Genomic DNA, 19,458 nt, shown 5'->3' on the forward strand with positions numbered 1-19,458 from the left:
ATGTTCTTTGTGCTGGCCCTGATTTAGGTCTGACAGTCGCACCATTTGAAAAGAAATGAGGGAAGGAATCATTTTCTGCATTCACTGCTGCTCGTTGTAAGAGAGACAGGAGCTGAGAGATTGCCGTACCTGGATCACTGTGTTCAGTAGTGAGTTAGTGGTCTAATAATGCAATCTTTGGCATTGGCCAAAGTAAGCTTTTTCAGTAAAGCAGAGAATGGAAGTCACTGTATTCAGGGAAAGCAGTAAATTGCAGCATTGCTTGGAGAAGGAGCAGTGAGACCTCCACGCTGAACCGTCAGAGTAACGTTTTGCAGGAGCTTCTGTTTTTTATCAGCAAGTTTCAGCTTTTGACTTAATGGGCCAAAGGGCAGATTATATGCAGAAGAAATTGAATGTGGGATCATGGAGTCTGACTTGGTGTCCTTTCTGGCATCCAAAGACCTGCTCTGCCAATGTGTTTGTTTCTCTCTCATGGAATATCTTTTATCTCTTTTCCTATAACACTTCGGAAGCAGAAATGAATATTGTATCTGTTGTACAGAGAGGAAAAGCAACTAAATCTTCTTTATGTGACCTGAACATCTTCTCTCACATCAAAAATGTCATAGCTGCAAAGACTAATATCTTTTGTCATTCAAGCTAGTCAAAACTGGACAAAGCTGTCATATCCAGCTAGCTTGGCTAGATGCATCAAGCAGATTCAAAGGGCTTAAATTCTACCTAAATCCTTGTGTTTCTCCACAGCTGGCTCTAGGCTTTCAAAAGTTCATATCCAGCACTGATTAAGAAAAGTGGTAGGTAAAATTGAGACTATTCAAATGTGGGCCCTAGTCACTGAATTTTGGACCTCAAGACTGTTGCAGGTAAAATGTTAAATCTTGGCTATCCTGTGTACCTGGCTACAGTAACTGGGGAAGGTGAGCAAGAATAAGAAGCTATTTCTTCTCTTACATTCTTCAGAAAGTTTGCAGAATACACCAAAAACGATATTAAAACAGCCCTGAAATATCTAAGATGTTGTTAAAAAGGACAGCTCCTTTCTGAATCTCTGAAAAACATGTACTGCTTGGTGAGCATTATTATAAATTACATTGTATTCTACCTCTCAGATAGTCTTTTTCATTAGCAGATCGCAGAGTGTGGGTGCAAATGTAATGCCCATATCTGCAAAAATCTAAGCAGCCCATCTGTACGTGCAAGCTGGTATTTGTTGTATCTTTTACACAGGCTTGATGTGTAGTTTGTGTAGGTGGTACCAGACCACCACAGTTATGTCCAGACATCCTGGGTTCAGGTATTTACAAGCATCTCTTGGCCTGCATAGGCTGTTTGCCTCATTTTATTTTTTTCTACCCTTACCCTTTTTTGGTGTACTTGGTGCTTTTTCCACAGAAGTGGAACCTTATGCTCTGGTTGCTGTGGAGCTCTGGAAGCACTGTTCGCTGCTCCATAGCTGAAGCACACTGTTTGTCACAGCACTGGCTTTGCAGTGAGTGAGAGTTTACTGTTCCCTTCCTCAGGGACCCATGAAGCTTAAAGCAAAATTATACTCTGAGATACTGTAAAGATTCGGAAATTCCAGGCACTTTCCCCCTCTGCTAGCACAGAGGGGCAGGTCCTGGCAAAATAATACCTGCTCAGCTGCATTTCTCTGCTGCTGTTTCCTCCTCATTCCTGGGCATTTGGGGGATTTTAATCAGAGCCCTTGAAGGATATCGTGGTCTTGTGCCCACCACAGAACAGTTGTAGCTGCTCTCCTAATGGCTGAGGAAATGCTTTTGCTTTTATGATAACTGGTTACCTCTGTAGTCTGTCCTCACAGCTGCCTCACCAGTCAAGATCCTCTGTATCTTTCTTGCTTCCTGCTTCCAGCCTTAGTTTCAACTTGGAAAACTGGCTTGCCCTAGGCAGCAGTGAGGTGGTTTTCTGTTGTTCCCCATTTGAGTGTGTGATCATCAAAGTTTAATGGGCTTCCTTTGTTGTCATTTTCATCTCCTTTGGATTTCAGTTCAACTTAGAGGCAAAAAAACCCCAAACAGACAAAACAGGAGAAAGAAAGAAAGAAAGAAAGAAAAAACGAAATGCAGCAGAGAAGGTACCAGAGCTTCTCATTAAAATGAAGCTTGGAGCCTGCCACTAATACTCAAGCCCCCAGTATCAAATAGAATTCGTCAGCCTTGCACAGGCAAATTACCCAAATGGTCACAGCAACCGGTATGCGTGCCCCTCACCGTCCTACATTGCTTGATCTGGAATGCAAATATTGGTTGGTGCTCCCAGAGATGGGAGAGTATGTGCACAGTGGGTGCAAATGCAAATATAATCCCTTGGAGAAATGACCGTGAAGCTGCTGGTGGTCATGGAAACTGCTTCTGCCTTCCCTCCCCTTCCAGCACGGGTAGATTGGAACAGTTTGTTCTCGCAGTAGCTGTCTCATGCACGATCTGAGCACTCCTGTGAAGTCACATGTGGTGAGCCTTTGTGCTTCGCTGTGCTTTCAGCGGCAGGCCACATACAGTTAACAGTCTTCCCCACATCCCACCAACGCCCCTTCAAAGAGAAAATTAGATCAAAGTTTTATCAGTTCCCTGTGTTTGAGAATAACACATGCCAGGATTAATAGTTCTCAATTTTTCAGAAATATTAAAATTTGCTCTCTATTGTCAGGACAATAAATCTTTTACCCTGCAAGTTCATCTTGCTCTGAGAACGACCGAGCGATTACTGACCCCAATTACACAATTAAATCTTTGAAATAATACTGTTTGATATTAAACAATTACATTTCTCATATGAAAATATTGCCATTCTCTTGCCAGCTCAGAGGGTATTAATAATGCATCTACACAGATTCTATTGTGCGTTAATAATGAATGTCTACAAAACCTTATAGGATAATACTGCATGTACACACAAAGCTCTATAGGATGTAAAGTCCACCCACAAGTCCCTAGGAAATGCAAGTAGTGAATCTAGAGTGAAAAAATGGTATTCTCTGTCCATTCTGTTCTGTATTACTGCATTCTGCGCTGGGCAGCTGCATGTCACAGAAAGGCTTGAAGAAAGTTCAGATTTGAGCAGCAGGAGTGGTCGCATGCTCCCGAGATTGGTTTGAGGGACAAACCAAAGAGCTGTGTTTGACTCGCTGGGCTCTAAGCTGTGTGGGAGGTAAACACTGGAAGTGAGGTGTGAGACCACTGAATACTGGAGGTCCTTGCACTCGCGTCGGTGTGATGTGAATTGGACAGTGTGAGGATTTATGTGGAGTACATGTGGGGCTAATTAGTGGTCAAAATGTAAATGTGGAGGGTGTTGGTGTGCAGAGTTAGAATTAGTTAGTTTCTAATATGAAACTCCTGATGTATCTGCAAAACAGGTGTACAGCAGGTGATTTCAGCCGCTGGATGAAATACCTAAGAACATCAAAATTGCACTGAGCAAAATGAAAATGTGAGCTATCTGAGAGAACTTACGGATACTGGGATCTGAAATATGTGATATAAGTTCTGAAAAGATTAAGTAGGAGTCTCATTTCTCATAGTTAAAACCAATATGGAAAAAGTTTTAAGAAATAGACTGAAGGGAATGGTATGGCCCTGGCTCCACTGATACTAGACCAGATAACATAAATGGTTACTTCTGTCTGTGATTATGTCATAACTGTATATGCTTGCAAATCATATTAGAAGTGAATGCTCATTAACAAGCATCCACAGAATTTCCATAGCAATTTTTTGTCTCCCTGATGCTCTGCAATATTGAATTGTATAAGCCTTCATCTCTGAACTTGGTGCAAAAATAAGCTGGATGACACTAACTGGTGTTTACACTTCCCTGCCAGAGGTTAATAATTCATACTTACAAAATAGAGGTCACTTGGTGGTTGTGAAAAGATGTTCTTTCCTCTTCATGTTGGTTCCTGAGCACTGCCAGCAGACAAACTTCTCTCCTTTCTGCCAGATTGCATTTTAAGTAAGTTGCACTGAAGGAAAGATCCCCTACAAGTTCAGGGCTGCTCCAGGGTAGGTTTCGTTGCAGTTGGTCTGGCTGTCTTGCACTTCTTCTCCCTCAGGTTTTTCATGGCAGCACATGAAAGGGAGCAAGTAGTGACCTCTTTGTCAGGATGTTTGGTAGTGTCACTTGGCAAGCTCGGCAGTGATGGTGGCACTTTATGCTGGATGATGGTGAGCTCTCTGCCCTGAGCTCGGTAGAGACTTCTCCTGAGTTGAGTTGACAAGGAGGGCACACAAAGACGATATGTTCAGCATGCAGTGCTGTTTGTATGAGCGTAAGACTTGGAGATAACATAACCCCTGACCAGTGGAGTTGGAAAAATAAAATAAAGCAGAAAAAAAAGCCTAAACAAACCTCCAGATGGGTCCCTTAGAAATAGACTGAGGCGCTGTATAACAAAAGAACTATTTGCTTCAACTCTAAAACACTCCTGTATTCTCTCTCTGTGTGTATTGCAGTACACATATTGACTGGCAGGAATGTTCTTGGGAACCGTGAATTTTATGTAAATATTAGAGACTATTTGCAGGAAGCAAAATTTGAACTCATAAAACTAGTATTCTCTGTGGAGGCCTGATCCTAAAGGTTACTCAGAAAACAGAAACATACAATGGTATTTATTGCATGTGTTTAACAAAAGTATATCAAACACAGCTCCAATTTTGAATATCGACTATCTGGGAACAGTTTGCGGACAAACAATATATTGAGAATTATTTGCTGAGACAAGTCGGTAAATAATAGTAAATGACAAATAAATTTGAGAAAATTAGGAACTGTTTGTGGACGATTCATGAACAGAAGCGAGGCAAAATTAATCAGATAAATTATTCACAATGAATGAATCTCTCAGCTCTAATTAAAACACTGTAGGGTATTAATAATACATGCCCACAGAACCACAAACAGGATCTTGTAACCAAAAGGATCTGTCTGTGTCTTCATGACAGACTTTCCCATCCTGTAAGAGGGTGTTGATGGTACGAAGGTTTCTCAGTATCTTGTTGTGTTTGAATATTGATGCTGGTAAAAGCCCTCCTTGCGCACTGTGGTTACTGTAGTATATGGTTTGTGGAGCACAGGATCATTCCTTCAGATGTTTTTTTGCTGCTGCTTTCCTGCCCTAGGGGAATTCATGGGGAATACATATAGTGTGACAGCCTCACCTTATCTGAAGCTACTTAGGCTTTTCTTTCATGAGCATCACAAATTATTCTTTTCCAAGATATGGATACAAGAAAAGGACTAAAGGCTTAATCCTGAAACTGCTCATGGTCCTGTGGGTCACCATGATGGTGCTTCTGTCCCCAGAGCTCCCTGCACCATTTCTGCTCTTGCCCTCTGCTGCCCTGCAGTCCCTTGCATTGCAGTCTGCTATCTCCAGCACATAGGTTTGCCTGACCTGCTGCATGCTGCCTGCCTAAAGGAAGCCTTATCCTAAGTGGGGTATTTGGAGGGGCTGTGTCACTGTGTGGGGCAGGCCTCCCTGCCGTGGGCAGCAAGCAGAAGCCCACTGCAGTAGGTGTGCTGTGAACACCAGACACGCAGCCTGTTTAAAAATGCTAGCAAGAGAAAGAGAATTGGTTTCTCCATCCCCTGGTCCATCTATATAATTTAGGTCTGGTTTTGATATAACTGTGTCTTTGTACTCTTGGGAACTCCCCAAAGCCATTCCTCTTACCCCGATTCCATGCCTGATAGACAAGACCTAGTCAATCAGAAAATTGTTTAATACTTTTCCTTTTATTCCAAAGAGATCTCCTGGCCTTCTGTGTTCCCATTCATCAGCCCCTTTTCTAGAGCTACCCCCACAACCCGAGTGTCTTTTATCTGCCTAAAACCAATTGCTCTTCCTCTCTTCTTTTTTTTCACTTGACAAAAGGAATTGGAATTTAATAAGAGCAAGCTGCAAAATATCAGCATTAATCCCCTTGCCCTCATGGGGCTGGCGCCCTGAGTGCTTGGGTGCTCTTATCGGCACCAAACTGTATTTCACCAGCTAGAACCCTTCTGATAGCATAAATACCTGCCATGCAGGTGTCTTCAGCTGGCAAGATAGCATGTTATCAGTCATACATCCCCAATTTATGCAAAAAGCCCATCTTCCCTCTGTTTGTTTCATCTTGTGGCAGATAGAGCAGTGGGGAAGGGAGAGGCTGAAAAATTGAATCTCTCCTGTTCCCATTCACTTGAACAACCAAATGACATCTCTCTTGCCTGTACTAAGCAATGCATTTCTCTCCTGTAATTCACGTATTAGCGGTTATGCAGTGGTGTTGTTGCAGAAAAATGGCTAGGGAGTAATTGACTGTGGAATCACATTAAGCTTTGTCATAATGTATAGTCCCAGAATGGGCACTGCAGAAACACCTCCATCAAAATTACCTGCTGGAGGGAATGGTGGAGGGAAGCTTATGGCACTGTGCAAGACAAAAGATGTTCAGAGCACGTCCTGGTCTGCATTGCTCACCGAGGTGCCTGCTTCTCTCATAAAGAGAGCACAGATATAGCCCTATCTCTGGGAACCACAGGGCTGCCTCAGCCCTGATTCCTCCATTGCAAGTAATTGGGAGACTCTTTCCAAAAGGAGCTGTGTGGTGAATCAGGAGGAGAAAGGTGCCTTTGGCAGTGGCAAGGTCTCTTCTCAGGGTGATGGGAGTGGGCTGAGCCAGCCACAGCCTGGGGCTAGTGCCAGTACACTTTGAGGGGGCAGTTTGTGCAAGCCCTCTCTGCTAGCAGTTTGGGTAAGATTTCCCTGGCTCAAATAGTCAAACTCATACAAAATACTGAGTAGACCAGCCTGACCTACTCGCTGCAGTCTGATCTCAGTGGTAGTCATCACATACAGAGGACCAGTTTAAAAGCCCAACTAAAGAAAAAAGAGAGTGGTACTCCAAAGCAAAGGAATGGTGATGCAGTGCCATTTCCCATTTCCATTCATGCGAGGTGGCATTTTCTCTGCTCCACAGCACCTTTGGTTCACAGAGTAGCTGATGATGTGTAGGGAGGGAAATAAGCAGCAAGAGCAAATGACCTCAGAGGCAGCAAAGAGCCTGGTTTCCGTTGCAAATGCCCTTATTATGATGGAAAAAGGTAGCAACAAGAAAAAAAAAGCTGAAAGTACAAGGCAGAACAATGCCTAGAAAAGATGTGTTTTTCAGCTGTTTCCGCACTAGCTGCTCTAAAAGGGATGATTATTCCTTAAAATAGGTATTTAACCCTATCTTCACAGGTGTTTTCTGTTCAATAAACAACAGTGAATCCAGCTGGCTCACAGTGCACTGTTTATCTTGGCTCCTAATCTCTACTTGAACTGTAGTGTGTTTGGAGCAGGGACTGTATCTTTGGTCTTTGTGCAATATTTAGCACAGCAAATTTCATTTCACAAATGCAGCTTCCATGTGCTGCCTCAGTACACAAAATTAGTGATGATAGTAACCTACAGCCAGGTCTGGTTCTGGGAAGACCAGTTGTGTGGGAGAAGAAAGGAACAGTGTTCGGTTAAAACCAAAACATACACGTTCCTGTAGACCCTTGAAGTTGTTGTCTCCTTTCAGTGACTGCTCTTACTACTTATTAAAAAGTAAAGTGATTTCTTAAGTTGAAAGCTTGGTCTACTGAAGATCCCAGCTTTAAGCTCTGTGACAGTTGTAGTATCTACCGTTGCTAACAGTACTCAGAAATCAAGATGCTTTTGCTGGTTATATCAGTGAGAGAGTCTGCTCTGTCGTGACTTCACTTGGTAGTCTAACTGTAAAGAAGGAAGTAATGGAGCCAAGATCCCTTTTCTCAGGCATCAAGGGTAATTAATGTTCTTTATCACCCCAGTCCCTCAAGCTGCAAGAGTCACCACTCACCGAGGTGCTACAGGGAGATCAGCTCTATCCCCAAGCCCTCCAATTTTCTGTGTCACAACTGACATTACTTATCAGACCTCTACCTCTTTTCTCCCCTTGGGACCTCTTTGTGGAGACACCTGTCTTTTTAGATTAGGACAGTTCCCTGTGGGGACGTGGAGATGTATGGATCATGTCTCCTGCAGTTTCTGTCTCCAAACTATGACATGTCATTGATCAGCAACTTCCTGCTCTTGTGTCTCCTCTCTCAATCATTAATGACCTTGATGGACACCTTACACTGTAAAAGTGTATTGTACTGCCATGTTTTTATAGCACTGAAAAGCATGCCTGTGATTCCATCAGAAGCCTCCTGTTTCTTCTCCAACACTGAGATTTTTGTTATATCCACAGTGAGAGAGAACATTAGCATGAATGAACATGATGGAGGGCTATAAAGTTTTTATTATTGCAATTTTAGGCTGTTCATCTTTTGAGTGGCAAACTAACTCCTTGGGAGGGAAGTGCTTTGGGAAGCACTCTCTCAGCCGTTTGGGGAGGAATCCCAGTGGGAACAGAGGAGATGAAGGACAAAAAAAAATTGTGTTGTTCATAAAAACAGATAAAGGCAGTTTGCCGTAATCTACCCTTGGCTACACTCACTTAGCATGAAGTTGTCGTGTTGAAGTGGTCTGCCCTGGTATACTGGAGAACACTACTTATCCTCTTATATGTGCTAATTGGAAGCTGGATACTATGATTAGCTGGATACTTGCTTACACAATGCCCAGCACAGCTGTAACGACATGTGTATGTGCTTTGGACATGTGGTTGAATAGATCCTGTATGTGTAAGGACTTTTCTCATATTTACTCCCCCTTGCCCCTCCTTTCTCTTAAAAAAAAAAAGACGATTTCCATGCATCTTTCACTAGTCTCTGGACCATGACTCTCAGGTTTGGGCAAGTCTGCACAGGTGTGGGTTGTTCTGTCACTTATTACCACGGCACTGTAGAGCTCTCTGAGTTTAAATTTATGTATTCCAGCTTTTATTGCTATGCTACTTGGCTCCTTTGAATTATCTCAGTCACCAAATGAATTTTATAGTCCATTGGGGGCTGTCCATGCTTGTTAAGGTGATATTTCCATCTCCAGCATGCCGTGGAATCTCATTCGCCACGCAGTGATCACTTTTACCCGCCAGCTGCCTATCACTTCCTCAAGAAACACCCTTGCTCCTTGCAGACTCATGCAGTGACTAGAAGATGAGGTGTGTGGGGGGCTTCTGAAAAAGCATGCAACGCAGTGCACAACAGGACACGACTTTTGCTCAGTAAAGTACAATTGGTGCAATGCTGGGTCTTGCCTAGTGTGAAGCTCATTCTGTTAGGTGCAAGGAATGGCCAGAAGCTCAGCAAGGTGTGGATGGCTTCTAGTGCACCCTTGGGCCCTGTATCAGGTGTTTTATGCGTGTCCATCAGAAAAGAGGGCCTATCAAGCAGCGGGGGGTGGCCTTGTGATTACAGAAATGGCAGAGACCTTGGCACATACTGTAAAGGGTTTCACATAGCACAGGCTCCAGGGGCATGGCTCTAGTGAAGACTCCACCTTTGCGCAAAGCTGCTACCTCCACTGTTGCAACAAAACAAGGTGGTCTGGCATGATGCAAGTGGACACTTAGACCAGAGCTTGCATTTTCTTGCTTTCTTGTTTTCCCTCCTACTTCTGCCCTGCTTCACTCTATCTTAAACTGCTCCCTCCTCCTCTTCTGGAAGGGGTTCTCATTTGCTTATCAGCTCCCCAATGTCACTTTAGTAACCTGCTGGAAATCATCAGAGTCATAGGGACATTTTGGAGAGATTTCCCCAAGCCCTAACTCAGGTTTCAGTCCACAGCAGATCTTCATGGTGGGAAAGGGAGTAAGGAGTTTAATGCTTTGAGTGGTGAATGTTCTGGACTTTTTATGTTCTTGGAGGAGCAGCCCAAGGGCAGGCCTAATAATTTGGACTCCTACACGGTTACAGAAACCTCCACAGGCATCTCTGAAAGGCCATTATCATCTATTTCCCTGGAGAATTCACCTTTTCCCAGTGTTCCTGCCAGGAGCACTACAATGACCTCTGGCTTGGCTATTTAGACATCTCAAAAAGACTGTCTACAACTTTGAACCTCTTACCTGTATTGAAGGAAAGCTGCCACCAAAAAGCAATTCATAAGCCCTTTGTGCACCTTACTGGCATGGCTTGCCAGGAGCTTGCAGCTAGAGAGATCAGCTCTGCTTTGCAACTGCAGTGTGTTGTCCATCATTCAGGCAAGGCACTGACTGTTCCTCAGGTGATCTGAGGTTCTTATATTTTTACCTGATCTTCTTAACAGAGCTGTCATAGGGATCAACCACTGGAAGATAACTTGCTGGTTTCTTTTCTCTGTGCAAAGGTCTCCTGGTGGTGTTTTTCAGTAAGTCTGCACTGGTCTTAATGTGATGTTGTTTCCTTTCTCTGCTTCTGCTTTGTAAACTGCTAATCAATGATACATTGCAGCTGTTTCCATGAATCATTTTCTTAAGCCTGTCATAAGGCTAATTGGTTTTCGGTTTAAGTCCTGGATCTTGCAAATGACTGTGTGCAAGCATTTTGCAGGATCTAGGCCTCAAATTTTCATTCTGCACTGTCATTAGCTGTGTTAGAGTCTATGTTAGTCCCTCTCCAACTAACCTCCCTCATACAGTAGTTTAACTGCTTCATATTAACCTGGTTATACTTCCTGCTAGGCTGTGCTGCATTCCTGTATCACACTTAGAGCAGCCATTGTGTATCTCCCACTGAGTGCAAATAAAAGCAAATTATAAATAAAATACAGCTCAGAATTACACACTTCCTTATTTTCTCCTGATGTCTCCCTCCAAAGAGAGAGATTCCTGTAAGGGGTTATCATGTCCATCATTTAACTAAACTGTACGTATCTAGTGTTTTTAATCTGTAATCAGTCCCCCTAAGACCTTATCTAATGCAGCCATCTGGAAATTAAAAAATAAAATAGAGCTCACAATAGGAAGAAGTCTGAAATGTCTTTGGAGGGAGAGGAGTAGTGAAGGATTGAGTGGTAGCAAATAATACTTGGTATTTTATAACCCCTTCAATCAAAGGATCTCAATGTACTTTGCAAACATGAGTGAGTTAAGGGTCATTGTGTTGCCCATGAGGCTGGGAAGTCTTGTCACAAATCTGCATCAGCCAGCATTTGTCTTTATGAAGCACGTGTAGTTGGAATTGCTCAGCCACTGCAGGGATTGAACTCATTTCTTCCTGCCACAAAAAATGAACCTCTACCTGTTTTGGCTGGAGCTGGAAAGGAGGGTTCTCATTAGGAGTAGAGGGCTTCTGAGAGAGATGAAAAAATCAGACCCCTTTTAATAAAGGGCACTGGATCAAATGCATTATATACACTCTGTATTTTAAAGATAGGAAAATTCAGGCACAGAAGGACAAAGTGATGTGTCCAGCATCATGCAGCAAACCAAAGACAGAAACCAGGAATCATCATCAGTTGATTTAGCTGCAGAAACATGCTTCTTTCTGCAAATAGCAGCAAGTTTTGACTGCTTGTGGCCAGCAGCATGAAATTTGGGCTCTTCTATTAGGGATTCGATTGAACAGCTTTATCAGAAACTCCAGATTTGCTTACAGGCACCATGGGAACAGTCTTTCCCAGAAGATTTCTGCTGCTTCCTGCTTCAGGGAAGATTGTTTTGAAGGAAGACAAGAGCAGCTGTCTTTCTAATGGTATCTTGGCATCCCACACTAGGTCCCTACAGCTCCAAGAAGGCATGTTGGCCTGCCCTGAGTTGAGACAGGAGAAGTTACCAGGTCTTTTTCAGGTCTAGCTGAATTTTTGAATGTAGTCTTGCACTTGTTCTTCTCTTACCCTTACTGCTTCAACTCTTCCCCAGTAATTATCTCTCAAATTCATCCTTTTCCTCCATCCTGATTCTCCTTAACTGCTCATTGAGTTTATGAAACATCCTTTCAGTCTCTCTCTCTCATCCTCGTTAAATCTCATTTTTATTTTTTTCTTTATCTTCATCTCCTTCTTCCTGAGCTGAGGAGGAAATATTTCTGTCACTAAATTAAAAAAGAAAAAAAAGTAAAGCTCTTTAATGTGTTAAAAAAATTCCCTTTGAAAATGATACCGTCTGTGTTGCTTCTCTCTCTCTCTCTCTCTCTCTCTTTATTTATTTATTTATTTACATTTACAGACTAAACTAAAAATTGGTGTATTGATAAAAATCACAGTGGCTGCTGTTTGCTGATGATTAGGTGTAAAGAAGAGGCCTTTCCCTGTTCAAATAGATAAATATGCAAAAGATTTTATTTAAATTGAAAAGACAGGCTAGGCATGTATGTTCTTCCTCTCTTCACCAACCCATGTCACAGCACAAAGGACCAGGAACGCATCTAGACTAGAATCAAAAGGTAAAACCAGAGTTTGCCCACAAATGTGCACTTAACCCCAGACACTAATACCAGAGACTGTTGATGTCTGCAGGCCCTTGAGAGATGTTCTAGTTGCTAGCTGACTGCAAATTGCAGTATCTGAACCCTCATGGCTTCCACTAGTCAGCCCTAGAAAGGAAATGGTACAGCAGAGCAGCTTCTTACCCCATGGAAGCAGGAATGGGATCTTCTTATTTGAAAGGAGAAAGAAAAAGCAGTACTTCCCTGATTTGAAATACAAGAGAACCCAGATCAAAACATCTCCTCAGAATGCCATCAGGTTTGGAGAGATTTATAGTCTAGATTCATGTGCTCATAGATTTCAATGCCAAAAAAGGCATGATGAGCACATGTGCCCACACTATTTTTGATCTAGCTAGCTCAAGTACTAAGAGCAATGAATTGCAGCAGCCTAGGCTGCTTTGTTTGCGACATGTATTTATGCAGAGCTGTATGCCTTCAGCAAGTAAAACTTATAGCCTTGCAGCCTTAGAGCTCTTGGCAAATGAGGCAATGAGGTTGGAGGCTGCTTGCTGCAATCACACTTATGGGTTGGCAGTGGGGTTGATAGCTGCTGGTAATGAAGATCCAGACCATCTGTGTAATCCAGTTCAGCCATCTGCTTGTACACTAACATGAAAGAGTTGAGTTTTACTGTAGCATATAGAATCACAGAAATGTTGGTTGGAGGCAACCCATTGGTTGGGCCTCTAGTCTCCAGTCCAACCTCGTGGTTGAAGCCAGACATCTACCAGAATCCAGTGTGTCAGAATTAAAAGGGCTATATTCCCATGGGTTCATTTCCTCCTCTCCCTACTTTCCCTGCCTTGTGGCTGCCACTCTGCCAACACCGGAGCAGCCTTGGCTGCCTACGCAAATCTCAGTTCCAGAGGCACACGAGGTGACCTGTAGCAAAGCCAGTGTAGATCCAGCTGAATTTATTCACTGAGACTCTTCAGTTCACCTATAACACGCTCATGGCTAGTAAATGAAGCCTACTTCATCTTTTGGGGATCACTGCTGTAGAAGACAAGAAATGGATCCAGTGCATAAACAGCAAGGGTTTCTGTATCTCTGGGCAAAGGCCCTATTGTGGAAAGTGAGCAGGCCACCGGGGAGAAAGAGGAGAGTCTTTGGGTGGTTGGGAAACGTAATAACCTCCTATTCTTCCAGTCAGTGCCTCATCCCCCCACCTTCTGGACTAAGAGTCCCTGTTGCAAGTAAAAGGGTATATCCCCAAATAAGAGTTCCTATCTTCTCTGTTGAGGTACTTGGCACAGGCCCAGGAGAACATTCCAGCCCAAGGGAGGCAGTGGTGGATGTGTCTTCTTCAGTATGTGTTTGAATGGGGAAAAAAGAACTGAATTGGGGAAGGAGAAATAAAAACTGCAAATTGATAAAATGAAGAAATCAAAAAGGTGAAGTAGGACAAAGATGGAGGTGAGAACCCAGAAAGAGCAAACTGTGCATTGTGGGGAAAGTTCAGTATGAAATTTCCCGAAGAGGTGGATCCTATCATGAAATGGTGGTCAGCATTTTCCCCCCCAACCAGTAACTTGTAAAGAGGTGGCTTTACAGGTTGCTGGTGGGACTGAGTGGATCTGTAATACAGGGAACAAAGTTCTGCTGTGATTAATCATTGATTTGTATGGTTTATACTGGAAGTTATCACCTAATAACACAAATTCCCATTGCTGCACTGTTCCAAGGAGTTCTATGATTCATTTTAGATTGTCTCTCTATGTTATTATAGAAGGTACTATGGCTGGATCCTCAAACAAACAAACAGAAAAATGTTTCTGAGAATCCAGTGAAGGTGTAAATGGAGCTGAGGAGGAAATATTTCTGCTAAACCTTTGCATCAGACATCTGTGAGCTGATCTGTTCTGATAGTATCCTCATGACAGAAGTGACATCAGTTTTTTAGCTAAGGAATAGAAACTGACTTTACTGCTAAAGTGTTGCCAAACAAAATCCAGAGTATATCTAGTGCGCATATCTGGAGTTCATGCTATGGCGCTGTAAAGTTGCTTTTTTTTTTCCCACTTTCTCTTTGTTTCTACCTTTTAGCTGCCCCTTGCCAGAAAATACCAGTGTACACATGCAAGGGTGATATCCTACACCTGACAAACAGCCAGGATGTTGTGTAACTGTACTGGAGGTACAAGTCACAAGCAAGTCTTGGTTTTGCTAGATGGACTCTAGATTATCTGTGGCAGCGGTGGTTCCTTATCACGTTCTTAGTTTCTAGAGTTCCCACTCCTCAAATTTTCTGTGAGGCTTAGTGATAGCAGGCATCCTACCTAGAGGGGTAGGGACCCCTCTGAGACATCATATGTCTCAGAGCAATCCAAGAGTTTGCTAGACTGTTCTCTGTTGTCTTATTCACTGCTTCTTCACTATTTGTTATTCACTACTCCCTATGGAGTATTTTGTTTTTGATGGCTCATATAAGCGGCACATTTATTACTCAACAAAGTTTGAAAGTTAGAACAAATCTAGTTTATTCTAATAAACTGAAAATTGAAACAGTGGGTTACACTTCTGGAAACAGAGTTATGCAAAATGAGACAGTAAAATGCAGTCAATTATCTACCTGACACTTTCACTCTCTTCCCAGCTCTTCATCCAGGAGTCTCTCCCAGCCTGTGGTTCATGCAGCTCTGTGAAATGAGAGTGAATGCCAGGAACTACTTTTCCTGAATGAATGCTATACATGGCATATGGCCTTCCACTATGTACCTTTCTTTGTTTAGGAACTACAGAGTGAAAGGGTACCTTCAAAATTACTCCTGTGTGGGGTTTGCTTGTAACAGCTAAGTGAAATCAATGACTCACTGAAGAAGATTATGTGATGTTGCTGTAAAAGAAAAGGACTGTGGGATTTGCTTGTAACAGCTGAGTGGTGAAACAGGACATGGAAGAGTTCTCTGGAAGGATAAGCGGCCTTTGATTTGTTTTGGTGGACTTTTTGATTGCTTTTAAGTATGACCGCTTGCACAATAAAGAGGGACATTCTCTAGCATTCACATTGAATGTGTGGTGATGTCTCATTTTCTTCGCAACACTCCTGACCCTACTATTCTATCTTAGTATCTTTCTTTACTTAGAAGAGAAAGATATTCACTAATATATTTCTCTCTATTCCTGATATTCAGTAAAAAAAGGGAAATGAATCTTTCTCAGGTTTGCACTTCCTGTGCAAACATCAGAGCCTTGATATTTTTGCGGGGGAGACAGTTGTGAAGGCCAACTCTAGGCCTCACATATCTCCTGGTCTCCAAGCAGAGCTGGCAAATAGCAAGATGCTGGGATAATTACTGATGGGCTGGAAGGCAGACAACAGTCCTCACAGTGGGATACATGAGTCCTCTGTGCCATAACAGTGAGCAGTAGTGAGAGACACCAGCAAGGATCTGTATTGGTTTGCTCATAAAATTATTTGACTGTTGAAGCAAAGAAGTTGGTTTTAAGAAGGTCCCTCCTTTAAGGGCCGGCATGTTTTTCTAGATGGCCAGAGGCTGCTTCTGCTCCTGACTCCACTCTCAGGCTTTTGGGCAAGTTAGCCCTCTCTATACCCTTTGGCTGTCCTGCCTGTTCAGATGGATGTCTCTGAGGGACTTTGAGAAGTGTCTTCCCCTGTGTGTTTGTACAGCATCTAGCACTCTGAGGCTTTGCCATTAGTGGGGCCTGCAGGCCTAAAAATAATAAAGTGTGGAGTCAAGGATTTTGCTGGGAAGGAGTGAAGATTACATAGTCATGAGGAAGGAAGGTTTCCAAGCTTCTTCAGACCTGGAATAAGATCAATTAAACATGAAAAAATGTTTAATTAAACTAACATGAAAAAGCCTGAAAGGGTCACAAAAACTGAAGGAGACAGTGCCAGTTCCCCACGGCATATGGCAGAGCAGCCGCTCTCCTCTTGCTACAAACGCAGGCCTGTCACTTCAGAGGGACGCACAACAACCCTTTCACTTCTTTAGCTGTCACCGTGACAGCAGAGGGCCCATCCTGGGAGTCACTATTGCTGCCACCACCACCCTCTGCTTCCAAAAAGGAGAAGAGTCAGCCTACCATAGGGGATTGTATTTCACCTGGAAAACACAAATAAAAACTATCTGTTTTTCCATCGTTGGACCCTTGTGTCTTTGCAGGAGATGGTATCATGCAGATGCTGGCCAGAGAAGGAGAGGTGCACAATGTCACCGACTGTGAAGGCCATTGGGGCCCCCTCTACTATGTGCCGTTGGGATGGAAGCACTTTATACTTTTATCAGAGAGAATTTATACTGGACATCTAAACCTCTTTAAAAGCAGAGAAGGCTTGATGTTCTCTTTGTTTGTGGCTGTTTGATGTGGGATCCTTTCAAGGGGCAAGTAGTGCTAGAGCTGGTTTGCCAGCCCCATTTTGCATTTTACTCTGGCAAGGCAGAACAGGGGAACCCGAGGCTTGTTGTGGGGAGCCAGGCTGTATTGCAACTGTCAGCTGGAGGGATCGGGAGCACTTTCAATTATCAGAAGAAAGGATGATTCTTTAGATCTCTTAAAGCGCTGTGATGAGCCCTGTCCCACAGGAAGATGCTACGAAAGCTAGCTTGAGCTAGGGAATTTGGCTTTTATGCTTCTGGTGACTCATATTCTTGGCTTAGAAAGCGTTGCTGTCCATTTGCCTTGCCATGGCTTCCCTCAATTCAAGCAGCAGTGCATCATTTGATATTCCTTTTTATGTACAGATAATGTGTTCAGCTGTGTGCAAATGCAGAAGACACAATCACAAACTTAAAAGGCCTTTAGGGTATGCTGGGAGGACCAGGAGGGTGATCAAGTGTTGGCAGCTCTACTTCTGTAGTTCAGAGGGGAGATTTTTAAAGGGTTGAAGCATGTCACTGGGAATTTGGTGTTCAAGTAGTAAGTATTATAATATTTCTGTATTTTTAACCTGCTGGTCTCCTAGTAGATTAAGAGGTGCAAAAAGAAGGGAGTGACTCTGGCAGGTAATCTTATGATATGGTCCCACACACTGGAGGAGGCATGGAAAGAGGCTGTGGCAGATGGCTGAATGGGAAATGAATGGAAAACTTAAGTGTGGTATCACTGGTTGAGAGGAATGAAGGAGGCTGAGCTCATAGGAGGTGAGGTCAAACTGGTGAGGAGGCTGAAATTGCTATAATTTTTTGAAAGTGAGAAGAAGAAATTGAAACTCAATCCAGAGAACACTTGAGAACCAAAAGAGGGATGAGGCTGGATAACTGTGCTGTGATGGGATTTCAGGATGAAGAAAACAAATGCTAATGGCTGTACGGAGGAGCTGGAAAGGAGTTGCACTGTGTGGAAAGTGAGCAATAATGAGTGATCAAGCATGTCTGCCAGTTGTCAGGACAAAAAAGGGCTTGGGTGCTGCCTCTTGGGAGAATCGTGTTTAACTCAAGGAACTTTGACCTGTAAGTCTTTTCTTGGAAGATTCATTATTTCCTCTGTCTTCCTACCATTTTTTCTACTCTGTGTGGACAGAAATGGCCCCCAGGACTCAAGAGACCAAGCTGTCCTGCAGTGATTGCCTTCTTTCTTGCAGACCTACCAGCTCCCCAGAGGCTTCTGTGTTTCTGCAGTGGGTGTGGAAATCAATTAACCCAAGAGAAGGGGCACAGTCACTACAAAAACTATTCCAGTGAAGAGGTTTAATTTCAGAATAGAAGAAACTAGTTGTGAGTTAAATGAATCATCCTGTTTACAGTGCAAAAGAGTAAGGAATGATCTGACAGGAAGCCAACATTTTAGCAATCTGATGGCACAGTCTGCGATGCATGAAACACAGCTGAGCATAGCAGAGAAAGTAGTGGCTTTTAGAGCAATTGGAAGGTAATTAGCCTTGCTTTCCCTGCACCTCTTTAGAGGCCCACTTGCTTTTAAACACCAAATTGTGTCATTTTTTCTGACTGCTTCTTCAGGCTGGGCTCTCTGTGGGGAAGCAGGAGGGCTGTGGTGTTGTGCCAGGCTAGGGGAGAGCAGGGAAGGCAGGATCACTGTAACTGTAGAAGTTACTACCTGTCTAGGCTGTTACTCTGTGAGGAATGAGAGTGGTGAGGGAATTCCGGTAAGTCATCAGGAGGAAGCGGTTTCCATGAAGCAGTCACACTTGGTAGGATATTAACAGTAGTAGTTGCTAATTGGTTGCTTAACAATTAAATAACATGTTTGTTCTCTCATAGGACATCCTGCAGTAACAGTTAATTGTGATTATATAATGATAATACAGTGGTTATGCTGGTAGTCCTATCAGCCTGTATGTAAAGAGAGAAGGAGCTAATACTCTAAATATAGTAGTATCTATGTGGATAGCAGTCTTAATGAGAAGAATATTGCATATAGTAAATATATTGATTTATAATAAACAGTGTAGTTTCTTACCTACTATAATCAATCTTTGCAATTTTCCTGTAATTAATTTGCATTATTTCAGTCTTGCTTTTCTGTTTCCCCTCCCCCTTTGCTGCATGGAGGTGCTTCAGGATTCATTGCTTCCTAGTCAAGTGAGAAACTATGTTGAGCTGAGTAGATGCGCATTAGCATTCATGCTAAACCTTATAGCAATGACCTAGGCAGCTATGACTGACAGATGCTCAAGACAGCTGTGGACTCAAGACTTGGAGGACTTTGTCCGACTCCCCACTTTAATTTTGTTTCATGTTCTTGCACTGTGTGTGAGTAATAAGGTGAATGGTGAAAGGGATGAAACCTCTTCAGCGGGCTCAGTTAAGTTAGTGTCTCTTTTGTCAAAGAACCCTATTACTCAGTGCATACGTGCTTACAGATTCACACCAGCTGTCCTAGAAAAACCCAGCCTCTTCTGAGCAACTGAAGTGAGCACAAAGATAGAGTGGCTAGCCCTGGTGCATGCCACACACTCACTTCTCCTGACAGTTGTTTTGGGGAGCAACTTACAGCTACTCTATGTTTCTTGGGGCTTAGCCCTCAGCTTTTGATGCTTTGGGTGCTGGAAACCAAAACTGAAAGCAGAAAAAGCTGAGATTAGTGGCAACATAATTGCTAAAAAAGAGGGAGTTAATGGAAGGAAAATCTTCCCTATCTGCACTAGGCAGGTGGATAGCTACA

At 43.0% G+C, this 19,458-nt stretch overlaps 1 protein-coding gene across 1 annotated transcript in view; it reads left to right on the forward strand.

Moving 5' to 3' along the window:
• The window catches only part of LSAMP (limbic system associated membrane protein), a 1,028,143-nt gene that overhangs the window by 615,990 nt on the left and 392,695 nt on the right, over nucleotides 1-19,458 (forward strand). The gene's annotated exons all lie outside the window — the stretch shown is intronic.

Source organism: Rhea pennata, chromosome 1, assembly GCF_028389875.1.
Source record: "Rhea pennata isolate bPtePen1 chromosome 1, bPtePen1.pri, whole genome shotgun sequence".
Classification (NCBI taxonomy): Eukaryota; Metazoa; Chordata; class Aves; order Rheiformes; family Rheidae; genus Rhea; species Rhea pennata.